Here is an 11,486-nt window from a genome sequence, read left to right on the forward strand (position 1 = left end):
GAAAATCATGACGTCCCTTCATGTGTGTAGGAAATTCATTTTGGGCAAATATTTATTAATGATGGTGGCATGTGATCAATATGGAAAAATTGTTTGAGTTAGAGTATGTGCATGATTATGGAAGAAAATTGGACAGACTACGTGCATGAGTTGACTGGAAGCTGTGGAGTCAACTATAATTTTGAACAAAGTTGTAGGACTGAATCATAGAGATTTATCTTGATATATGACATTTGGATGAAATTTTATTCATCTGTACATCTTTAATTGGGCTACCTTGCCCTGGGATCTTTGAATTTTATCAAGGACGATCTACTATTCATCAAGATACTCATTTTTCGATTTTGGATTGAGATATATTCGTGTGCATTCGATCCTCTGAGTTTCTCAAGGACAACGGACCGAATGGCCTTTTAGAAATGTGATTGATTGAAACTCTACCCAGATGGCTTGTATGCTGCTGCGGCTTGTTCATTGTTCACCTTTATTCTCCATATCTTTTTCTGAGATGTCACACACTTGTGCAGTTGATGCTGAGATGTGTTCTCATAGACGAGTCTTGTAATATCTACTTATTTATCAATTGATAGGTGTCACTGTTGAAGACATTGCCAGAGAAATTGGTGCTTATTATCAGCTTGATCATGAGAAAACAAGCAACAGCAAATCAGTTCTGGGGATGAGAGTTAATTTGTTGAGAAAATTTGTTGACTGTGACTCTTGGCTGGCAAAGCAATTTTTCGTTCATGAATTTGAGTCCCTCGGTTATGGAGAATTTTTCAGTTTCGTGACAGAACACATATCTCTTATGCCTGCTGGGCTGAAACAGTTCTTGAATGGTGACATGTATGAGAAGTCCCACTTTGAGGTTTGCATGCTGCAGCATCAGTTGATGGTACTAATATCACAAGCATTGAATAGCTTGTGGGACGGTGAAGTAGTGACCAAACAGATGATTTCGACATTGCTTTTGAAGCAATTCCCCAATCTCAGTTTCAAAATGGAAGTTGGTTCAGTGGAGGATTTTCTAAATATCGTTGGGGAGTATAGAGGTATCGCAATGTCAAAATGTGTCCTTTTCTCTCAGACATTGATGGGTGCCCATGGTCAGGCTATGCTGGCGCTTGATGATGAATATGCAGTTGAGCTTGAAACCATTGGTAGAGGAAGTGATGTCTCACAGAAAATAGGAATATTGGAATCAGTTTCATCTCAGGATGCAATTGAAGTCTTACTAAGGGCGCCAATGCTGTCAGATTTAAGTCATTGGTCACATTGGGACATTAAGTTCGCTCCACATCTTGGCCCTCTTGTAGGATGGTTGTTGAATGAAGTTAATAGAACAGACTTGTTGTGTTTAGTGACAAAAGATGGTAATGTGATCCGGATTGATAGTTCAGCTAGCGCGGATTCATTTCTGCAATGTGCCCTTCAATCATCACCTTTCCAAACAGCTGTTCAGTTGCTCTCTTTGTTCTCGATACTTGGCGGACAAAAACATGTTCCTCTGTCTCTTTTAAAATGCCATGCACGTCGTGCATTTGAAGTCATCTTGAACAGTCATCTGGAACATAAGGAAGTGACTGACAGTTGGAATCTTCAGATGCAAGAAAAAGCAGCTGGTACCTCAAAGCTGTTGGATGAAGTTTATGCTAGTAGATCATTGCAGAATTCCACTGGCACATGTAATGTAATGCTTGTTGCATCAAGATATTTTCTTGAATGCCTCAGTTATATTCCTTCAGAGTTTCGTACTTTTGCTGCTGATGTGTTACTATCTGGTATGCAATCTGTCATTAAACATGTACCTTCAACCATCTTGTCAGAATGTAAACTTATGGGGGAACGAATCATGCTTCATGAAGTGGGACTATATCTTGGTGTTGTGGAGTGGATTGATGACTACCGTGTTTTCTGCTCCTCTACTGATGGTGAGATGTGTAAGCCCTGTGAAGCTCCATCGTTCAAAGCTGACACCTCTAAGTCAAGCACAGGCTCACTGTCTGCTACATACAATCCACAAAAATCATCTCCTGCAGAAGAAGACAAGATTGTGCTCTCTCTTGTTTCTAAGGGTCAGAGTATTATGAATAATGAGATTTGTCGCAGTTCTGATGGTCCAAAAGTCTGCATAGATAAGAGTCTGGCACAAAATGAAACCGTTGAATACGAGGATGCTTACTCAATCATCGAATCTATCAGGCGAGAAGAATTTGGTCTTGATCCTAGTCTCTCTAGTACAGAAAGTAGCTTGTTGAAAAAGCAACATGCCCGTCTGGGGAGAGCAATTCATTGTCTTTCCCAGGAGTTATACTCTCAGGATTCTCATTTTATTCTTGAGTTAGTAAGTTCACTGTTGTTTTTCATTAATCTTAGTTTTTCCTCTCCAGTAGCAGTCATCATTTAGCAAGATAGTACTGTGAGTTTACAATATCTATTTGCCCCATCGGATACCCGCTTATGCTTTTGCTTTAGTTTTTTGTTTGATGCATGGTCAGTGATGATCTTTTGTGGTCATGTTGTTCATCCATTCTTGTAATTGGAAAATTCCCAGTTAGAAATGACCTCAATTGGAGCTAGTGTAGGGGTTTATAGGTTATCCTTAATATGCATCTTATATCCTTAATCTTTATATTGAGTTTTCATTTATTTTCACCAATTCAAGCTGTCAGATGCATAATATGTGGGAGGAATTGAATTCATCAGAAGCCGCAAAAGAAATTGGGTATAGAAATTCCTGTGGATGATAAAATTAGTGTGGGGAGAAACGGTATCCAGATTCACATGTGCGGAATGTATGGGCGGAGAAGTTGCAGCCCCTCAAGCTAGATTCTGATAATATCTTCTCAATGGAGTCAATATAAGGAGACCTTCTGGCCATAGAGTTGGAACTTTTTGCTGGACTGTCTGTTCTTGTAGATTGCAAGAAAACAAGTACATAATTCAAGCTTTCTTTCCGAGAAAAGAGTTTTTGTGAAGAAGAGGATGAGCACTAATGCACACACACGTGTTTATATATGTATATATGCATTTATGTGTATATATGGCCTTGATCTCCATATGTTCACCTCTATATGCAAATAATATGGCTATATTCTCTACATGTTGCAATTCATATGCTTGTTAGGTGAATAGTGAAGTTTTATTCACGGGCATTGCATTGCAAATTCTGTGAAAAATAAGGAAGTTCTCCAGTATATTTCAATAGGTATTGTTAATTTTTTAGGCATTGATTCACATGATTTCTCTTTGTTGTGGTGTTCCCAGAACCATTGTTTACAGTTGCGCAAACATGCTGCCATCTTTTAATACTTGTTCATGTATGTTTGTATTGCCAAAGGCAACCTGTCAAATTCTCTCGTGTTGTATTGATTGCATCTCCTGACGTTTGATTCAGGTCCAAAACGCTGATGATAATCTTTATCTGGAAAATGTGGAACCAACTTTAACATTCATTCTTCAAGATTCAGGTATCATCATTTTAAATAACGAGCGAGGTTTTTCGGCTGAAAACATCAGAGCTCTGTGTGATGTTGGAAATTCAACAAAAAAAGGATCTCGTGCTGGATACATTGGGCAGAAAGGGATAGGCTTCAAATCGGTATTTCGGGTATGTTACTAGAGCCATCATTACTGTTATAAATCCTTTCTTAGTCTCTTTTCCTGTTTCTGCTTTTATGTCATTCAACTTACTTCACAGTGATTTGAAAGAGAATAAAAGAGAACAATAACTCTCTCTCTCTCTCTCTCTCACACACACACACACACAAACACACATTATGCATTTGCACGGGGCGCTGATTGTGCTCAAACATGCAAGAAGCCTGGGCACATACATGTGTGAAGCGGAAGCAACAAGCAGTTATTCTGCAACATTATCATTGTATCGGATTGCTTCTGCCAGAGTTTTCAGTGATTAGGATTATTACTTAGAAATAGACCCATAATCTTACTCTGAATCTAGATCCAATCGAGAGCTGACCACTGATTTTAAGTGCTCACTGTAGATTTTGCAATTAAGAACTCGTGGTCTTTTGTATGTGTCTTCATTGAACTTTTGAAGTGCAATCTAACTTGATTCTCCTCCCAATATGCTACCAAATCCAAAGTGTTGGATCAAACAAGGTGAAGGATAGAGCATTTGATTTACTCTTTTTTTCCTTGTTAAGAATCATTGCAGATGCCTTATTTTTAAGTATGAAAAGCCAGCGAGACTTTTGAGTATGTAGCTGTGCGTGATGCTTAGAATTGCTCTATGCAAATTATGGATTAGGTGCATGAATGTCCTCTATATTTGATGCAATGCATCTTTTTTTATAAAAAAAACCCTCCGTTATATGTTATTACATCTGAAGGTTTAAATCCTTGGAGAGCTTAATCATGAAGTTGACTCGTCCTTTTTTATAGTGAATATTCACAACTGGTGTTTCTTGGCAAGTAGGAACCTTGTTTGCAGATACAGGTGAAGGTGGTTGAGACCTGATCTCATTGCTTATATGGTTAATTGGAAAGAAATTTATTTTTAGCATTTCAAGAAATCAGTCTTTATCTGTTAATCGGAGTCGAAGGAGACGTCATTGTTTAATTACATGAGAGTATAAGGGTCTTGTCTCCGTCTGGGGAGAAAGCATATTCTCATAGTGCTATTGTTACAAAGATTCATATAGAGAAGTTTACGCCAACATCATCATCTCATATTAGGTTCGTGAAAATAAAATGTAACTGCTCTATGCGCAAGCTGTGTTTATATTTTCTGTCCTTTTACATCTCCCTTCAATTGTAAGTATCATTTTCTGTAGAGCCATTACAAATCATCTGAAGTCAGGTTGTTTTATGGTCTGATTAGTGTGAGTTAAGATCAACATAATTGACTCTGCTCAATATTTTTCTAGGTAACAGATGCTCCAGAGATACATTCCAATGGATTTCATGTGAAGTTTGACATAACTGAAGGTCAAATTGGTTTCATCCTGCCAACTCTTATTCCTGCTTGCAATGTCGATTTATTCTCTAGGTTGGTTTCTAGTGATTCTGATGAAATGAATGGTAGCTGCTGGAACACTTGTATCGTACTTCCTTTTAGATCAAAACTGTCAGAAGGAAGTGCCATGAAAAGCATTGTAGCTATGTTTTCAGATCTTCATCCCTCATTGTTACTCTTTCTTCATCGTCTCCAGTGTATTAAGTTTAGAAACATGCTGAATGATTCACTGATTATTATGAGAAAAGAGGTTCTGGGGGATAATATTGTCAAGGTTTCTCATGGGAAAGACAAAATGACATGGTTGGTAGTTTCTCAAAAGTTGCATTCAGATTTCATTCAGCGTGATGTTCAAATTACGGAGATTGCAATGGCATTTACACTGCAGGAAGGAGATTGCAGTTATTACATCCCTTTTCTGGCGCAACAGCCAGTATTTGCATTTCTTCCTCTGAGAACTTACGGTTTAAAATTTATTCTCCAAGGTGACTTTGTACTTCCCTCATCAAGAGAGGAAGTGGATGGAGATAGTCCCTGGAACCAATGGTTACTGTCAGGGTGTCCTGAGTTGTTTGCAAGTGCGAAGGAATCTTTTTGTGCCCTTCCTTGTTTTAGGGAGAATCCAGGCAAGGCTGTATCAGTGTATATGAGCTTTGTTCCACTACTTGGTGAAGTACATGGCTTTTTTGCTTGTCTTCCAAGGATGATAATTTCCAGGCTCCGCATGTCAAACTGCTTACTCCTGGAAGGAGATTGCAGCAAGTGGGTTCCTCCATGTAAGGTTTTGAGAGGTTGGGATGAACAGGCTCGGACTCTTCTAACTGATGGTTTGCTGCAAGAGCACCTTGGCCTTGGGTTCTTGAACAAGGACATAGTTCTGTCTGATCAACTAGCAGGGGCATTAGGTATTGAGGAATATGGTCCAAAAACTTTACAGCAGCTATTGTCTTCTTTGTGTAACAAGGAAAATGGTCTCCAGTCACTTGGTCTGTCCTGGTTATGTCGCTTGCTAAACGTTCTTTATACAATGTCATTTCAGTCTTCTGGTCCTGTTGCTGATGTCTCTAGGATGGAGAAAGATCTCATAAAGAACCTTCAGAAAATTGCATTTATTCCACTTTCTGATGGTACTTACAGCTCACTAGACAGAGGAACTATTTGGTTACATACCGATGGCATGAGCAGTGGATCTGACGGTGAGCACGGGCTAAGGGCATTTCCCAGTATGTATAGGAAACTCCGTATTGTAAGCCCTGCCCTCTTCTCGGTGACAGATGATTTCTCATGTTTGGATCTGGATTATGTGGATAATCTCACAAAAATGCTTCACAAAATTGGTGTTCAGCGGCTATCAGCGCATGAAATTGTTAAAGTACACATCTTGCCTTCTCTATCCATTGACAGGAATAGCATGGATAAGAACTTAATGATAGAATATGTTTGCTATGTGATGATCCACCTGCAATCTGGCTGCCCAACTTGTCGGGTTGACAAGGATTCAATCGTATCAGAGTTGCGAAATAAAGCTTTAATTTTGACAAATTATGGCTTCAAACTCATTGTTGAGGTGCCAATTCATTTCAGTGAAGATTATGGAAATCCTATAAAAATACATCAGCTGATTAATGTTACAGACATGAGATGGCATGTGGTTGACTCATCCTATTTGAAACATCCAGTCACCAAGTCATTCTCTTGCGGAAAGATGAAGTGGAGGGAATTTTTTCAGGTAATGGGTATCACTGATTTTCTGCAAGTAGTTCAAGTTCAGAAGAGTATTACTGACATATCTCCTGAAACCTCTAAGAGAATGCTTTTGGATATGGACCTTATCACCCCCGGTTTGGTTGTGAAAGATTGGGAATCAAAAGAGTTAGTTCAAATGTTATCCCAGTTTTCTAAAACAGGCAATAAGGAGAGTTGCATATATCTGTTGGAGGTTCTTGATACTCATTGGGAACATCTTTTTTGTGATAAAGTAAAAGGTTATTGCTACCCTACTTCTAATGGGGATCCCAAACCCTTCAAGTCATCGTTTATGAACAGTATCTGTGATCTCCAGTCGGTAGTATCAAGCACGGATGATGATCTCCACTGCCCTAAGGATTTATTCTATGATTGTGAGGCGGTGCGTTTAATTTTGGGTGCTTCTGCTCCCTACGCTGTCCCAAAGGTTAGGCAGGCAGTCTTTATTTCTTGGGCCATAGTCTCGCCTTTTAGATTACTTTCCTGTTTGCAAATTTTATCTCAACATTCCACTCATAAAGTCTTTAGGAACAAGATTTTATTTTAGTTTTTACCTTTTCTTCTTTGTCTGTTTTTAAAGATGCCACTTGGTTAGCTCTGAGGTTAAAGCCCTATATGCTCCCATTTACTTCAACTTGTTCTATGTTGATTGCTGTTATTTTAGTGAACAATATTCATATATCTTGCTTTTTATCAAAAATGAGCACAAGTTTTGGATCTTGTATAAACTTCGCCAATCATCTTGATGATGTTGATGGGACATTGACTCATTGACATGTTTCTCAGAAGCATAATTGAACAAGCATAACTGATGATTTGGCATGCATTGAATTCCTAATGACTGAAATCGAGGCCGTGTCTGTCCCTTTGTAACGTTAGGCCTATGCTGGCAAAACTTTATTTTATTTTTTTTGTGTGCTATGTGTCCTTTCAATAGGTGAGAAGTGAAAAGTTGCTAAGTGATATTGGGTTCAAGACTGAAGTTAACCTAGATGATATTCTGGCAATGTTACAAGTTTGGAGAAGATCTGGCAACCTTTTCAAGGCCAGGTATACTTTAGGATCCCTATTTGAGTCTTTTCTTTGCGGTTTCTTATTTTGAAAGAGGAAAGCTGATAATTGTTTCATCTCCTTTGTTCTTTTATTTAAATTTAAAAGGAAAGAAGCTATGTTATGGTTGTTTGTGCACAGCACATTGTCGACAATTTGCAGGAGTTCAAAAACCCCAAGTCTGTATAAGCTAACCCAATTTATGAGATTTGACGGCATTTTCGGTCCATATAATAGTCTGATAAATGTTTCTGTTATGTGACTACTTTGAGGTATGCATTTTTGACATCACACGGTGGAAAATAATCTTTTAATTGATAAAAAGAATAATTAAATTGATGTGGTACCTAGAGGTATATCCTCTATGAGAAATTCATTTACAAAACATCAATTCTGCACATTCTATGAGAATGGTGTATAAATTCAGAGACCTCTGGGTTTTTGTTGCCTATTTAGCTTTTCAGTTTTTCCATATGGAATCAAGTATTTTCCGAGGATTTTCAAGTCATGCATTTGATAGAGTTTCCTCCAAGCGGTTAAGATTAGGTGCACAAACGCTACAAAATAGAGAGTAAAGGCGAGAAAGAGAAATCGAGACACAAGGTTTTATCCTGGTTTACCTTTAAACTAGAGCTATGTCCAACAGAGGATTCCATTATAATTAGCACCTCCCACCCCTCAGTTACACTTTCAATTACAAGAAAAAAAGATTATATATACTCAGTAGCTATTCATGGGCCAAACCCAAACTACCAATAAAATACGGGTCCAAATTGTAAAAGCCCTCTGGCGTTGCGGGGGCGCTGCCCCTTATGACCCCCGCCCGCTCATTAGGGAGCGGGACTCTTGAGCCTTTCTGTCGATGGGGAGTATGAACCACACCTCAACACTAGTTCATTCAAAGCTTTAGGTTATTGAACCACTAGAAGCAATTGAGCTTATAGGGATAATCTACTTTGTTCAACTTCAATATTTTGAAATGAAAAATTAGATCTGTCTGGTGGTGTTTGATCCATATAAGGTTTGGATCTAGTCTCTACTGAAAAATATAATGCCAAAATCTCCTTAACTGGAGAATTCTGTGATGTATGTAATGGATAGGAACTGCGGATCTGATTCTTGCTGGAACCTCCTTAGATACCAACAAGATCAGGGTGAAAATGTATGGTTTGTGGCTCAAATAATGAGTTTCCTCCCCTCCGTTGGCTTGTAAAATCATTTGCACATTTGGAACTCTCTGAATTGTTTGTCAACTGCCATACCAAAAAGCATCTCCTTCATTTTTTGGTCAGACAAAAAGCATCTCCTTTACAAGCCTTTATTAGGAGTCGACTATTGATGGTATCTGTTGGCATGTTTAATCATTTGCACATTTGAAACTCTCTGAATTGTTTGTCAAATGCCCTGCCGAAAAGCATCTCCTTTTTTTCTTTGGTCAGGCAAAAAACATCTCCTTTACAAGCCTTTATTGGGAGTCAACCATTGATGGTATTTGTTGTGTCTATAAGGGCTTCCAGAACGACAAATTAGGCCCCTTTTACTCCTACTTCAACCATTTCCGACGCTCTTGCTTTTAAATATCCAATTTCTTAATTTGTATGGCAAATCTGCCTGACTAAACCTTCTCTTGAGAGTATGGCACAGCAATTAGCTCAAGCTTACAGCGGGAGATCTAATATTTTATAAACTTAGTTGAGTTCATTTCTGAATGATAGATAAAATTTCATTAAGAAGGTACCAAGGGGGTACCCACCCTATACAAACAGCACATCACCCATATACAGAAATATGCACAAAAGAGTGTTTCTAACATTTCCAATAAATGTATGAAGTTTAACTTTCCTGCTATGCCAAAAGTGAAGGGTGTACAACCCATTATCCCTAAAGGAATCCCCAGAGGATTCAACTCCTTGGAATGCCCTCTTGTTCCTCTGTCCAAATGAACCAAAAACAGGGAGAGGAATCTTCTTAGTTATCTGTTTCTGTCCAACACACAAACTGATAGTCCCTCTCCAAGCCCCAAGTTCCTGATGCACCATGCCTGATGTCACCCAAATTTACTCCTAAAATTGTAAAAACTGTAGTCCAAATCTTTTTGGTCCAGCTTCATTGTAAAAGTAAGTGATTCACACTCTCTTCTTCAATCTTGCACAAAAAAACACCTATGAGCTAGTATTTTCCCTTACTTCTGAAGATTGTTCGAGTTAAGAATACGCCAAGTAGCTTCCCAAGCGAAAAATCAAAGCTTCAAGGGAGACTTGACTTTCCAAATAGATTTCCAAGGGAAGATTGTGCTCTGTTGTAATTGCGTTTGAGTGGAGATGAGATCTGAATAATAGGATATGATAGAAAAATTTCCAGAGGTACAACAATTCGACCGTAGCATGTCATTCTCACTTTCATCTAACATTGCTTGATACAACAACTCAACAAACATTCAAGAAAGCTTCAAGCCCCAGTCTTGAGCCTTATCAATGAAGTTGATCTCCCACACCGTTTCTCTGTTTTAGTCTTCCAACAATTGGCACCCTAGCTCTCTTGTTTGTTGCAAGTGCATACACTTTCAGAAAGAAGTCTTTGAAATTAGTGTCTTCACACCATATGTCAATCCAACATTCCCCAATCTAATAGAAAGTTGTTTTCAAAAGCATTTCATCATTGCCTTATGTGCTTCCAAAGCCCCGACTCCAACTGCTCCTCAACTAGATTTAGTTATCCAATCTATATCCTACCAAACCAAATTTCTCAACCAGTACTCTCCTCCAAAGGATAGTGTCTCCACATTAGATCTCCACAGCCACTTCCCAAGCAAAGCTTTATTTATAAATACCAACGACATTTCACCCAAGCCCCCATTAGGAACCTGTTGTATTACAATGCTCCAATTAACTAAATGAAATCTTGGATTGTCATCCCAATCTCCCCAGAGAGTCTTTTTTATGCTCTCAAGTCTTTCTGCCAATGAGATAGGGATTGGAAACGAAGAGAGAAAGCAAACCGGAAGATTGGAGAGCGCATACTTCAACAACGCAAGTCTAACTTAGATAAATAAGCCATCTTCCACCCACTTAAACTCTTCTCAAATCTTTGTATCATCGAATGCCAAACAGTTTTTGCTTTATGAGTGGATCCCAACGACAATTCCAGATACCTAATAGGTAAGCTAAAATCCTTACAGCTAAGAATGCGGGACATTTCTTGCACATTTACATTCTAGCTCACAGGAGTTTACTTTTTTCCAAATTCAGTTTTAGTCCCAAAACAACCTCAAAACATAGCAATATGCCTCTAAAGTGCAAAATTTGTTTGATGTCATCCTCCAAGAAAATGATGGTGTCATCTGCAAATAAAAGATGGGATATGGAAACTAGATCGCTAGCATTGCCAACCTTGTAGCCATTATACAAACCCTCATCAGTAGAAGCATCTTGCTCAATACTTCCATAACCAACTGAAACAACAAACGTGACAGAGGATCACCCTGCCTCAATTCTCTAGAAGACTTGACAAAACCTCTTGCATTGCCATTCACCATAACCGAGAAAGTCGGTGAAGAAATGCATTTTGGAATCATCTACGCCGTTAGTCACCAAGATCAATTCCTCTTAACATATGCATCAAGAACTCCCACGAAACATGGTCATAGGCCTTCTCCACGTCCAGTTTGCAAATCACTCTTGATTTTCTTTTCTTAAGGAAATCATCCGCA

At 38.6% G+C, this 11,486-nt stretch overlaps 1 pseudogene; it reads left to right on the top strand.

Moving 5' to 3' along the window:
* Window positions 1-11,486, top strand: part of LOC115675283 (protein NO VEIN-like) — a 32,477-nt pseudogene that overhangs the window by 15,550 nt on the left and 5,441 nt on the right.

The sequence above is a fragment of the Syzygium oleosum genome, unplaced genomic scaffold (assembly GCF_021117445.2).
Source record: "Syzygium oleosum isolate NSW1041296 unplaced genomic scaffold, Sole_v2.1 Sole_v2.28, whole genome shotgun sequence".
Lineage (NCBI taxonomy): Eukaryota > Viridiplantae > Streptophyta > Magnoliopsida > Myrtales > Myrtaceae > Syzygium > Syzygium oleosum.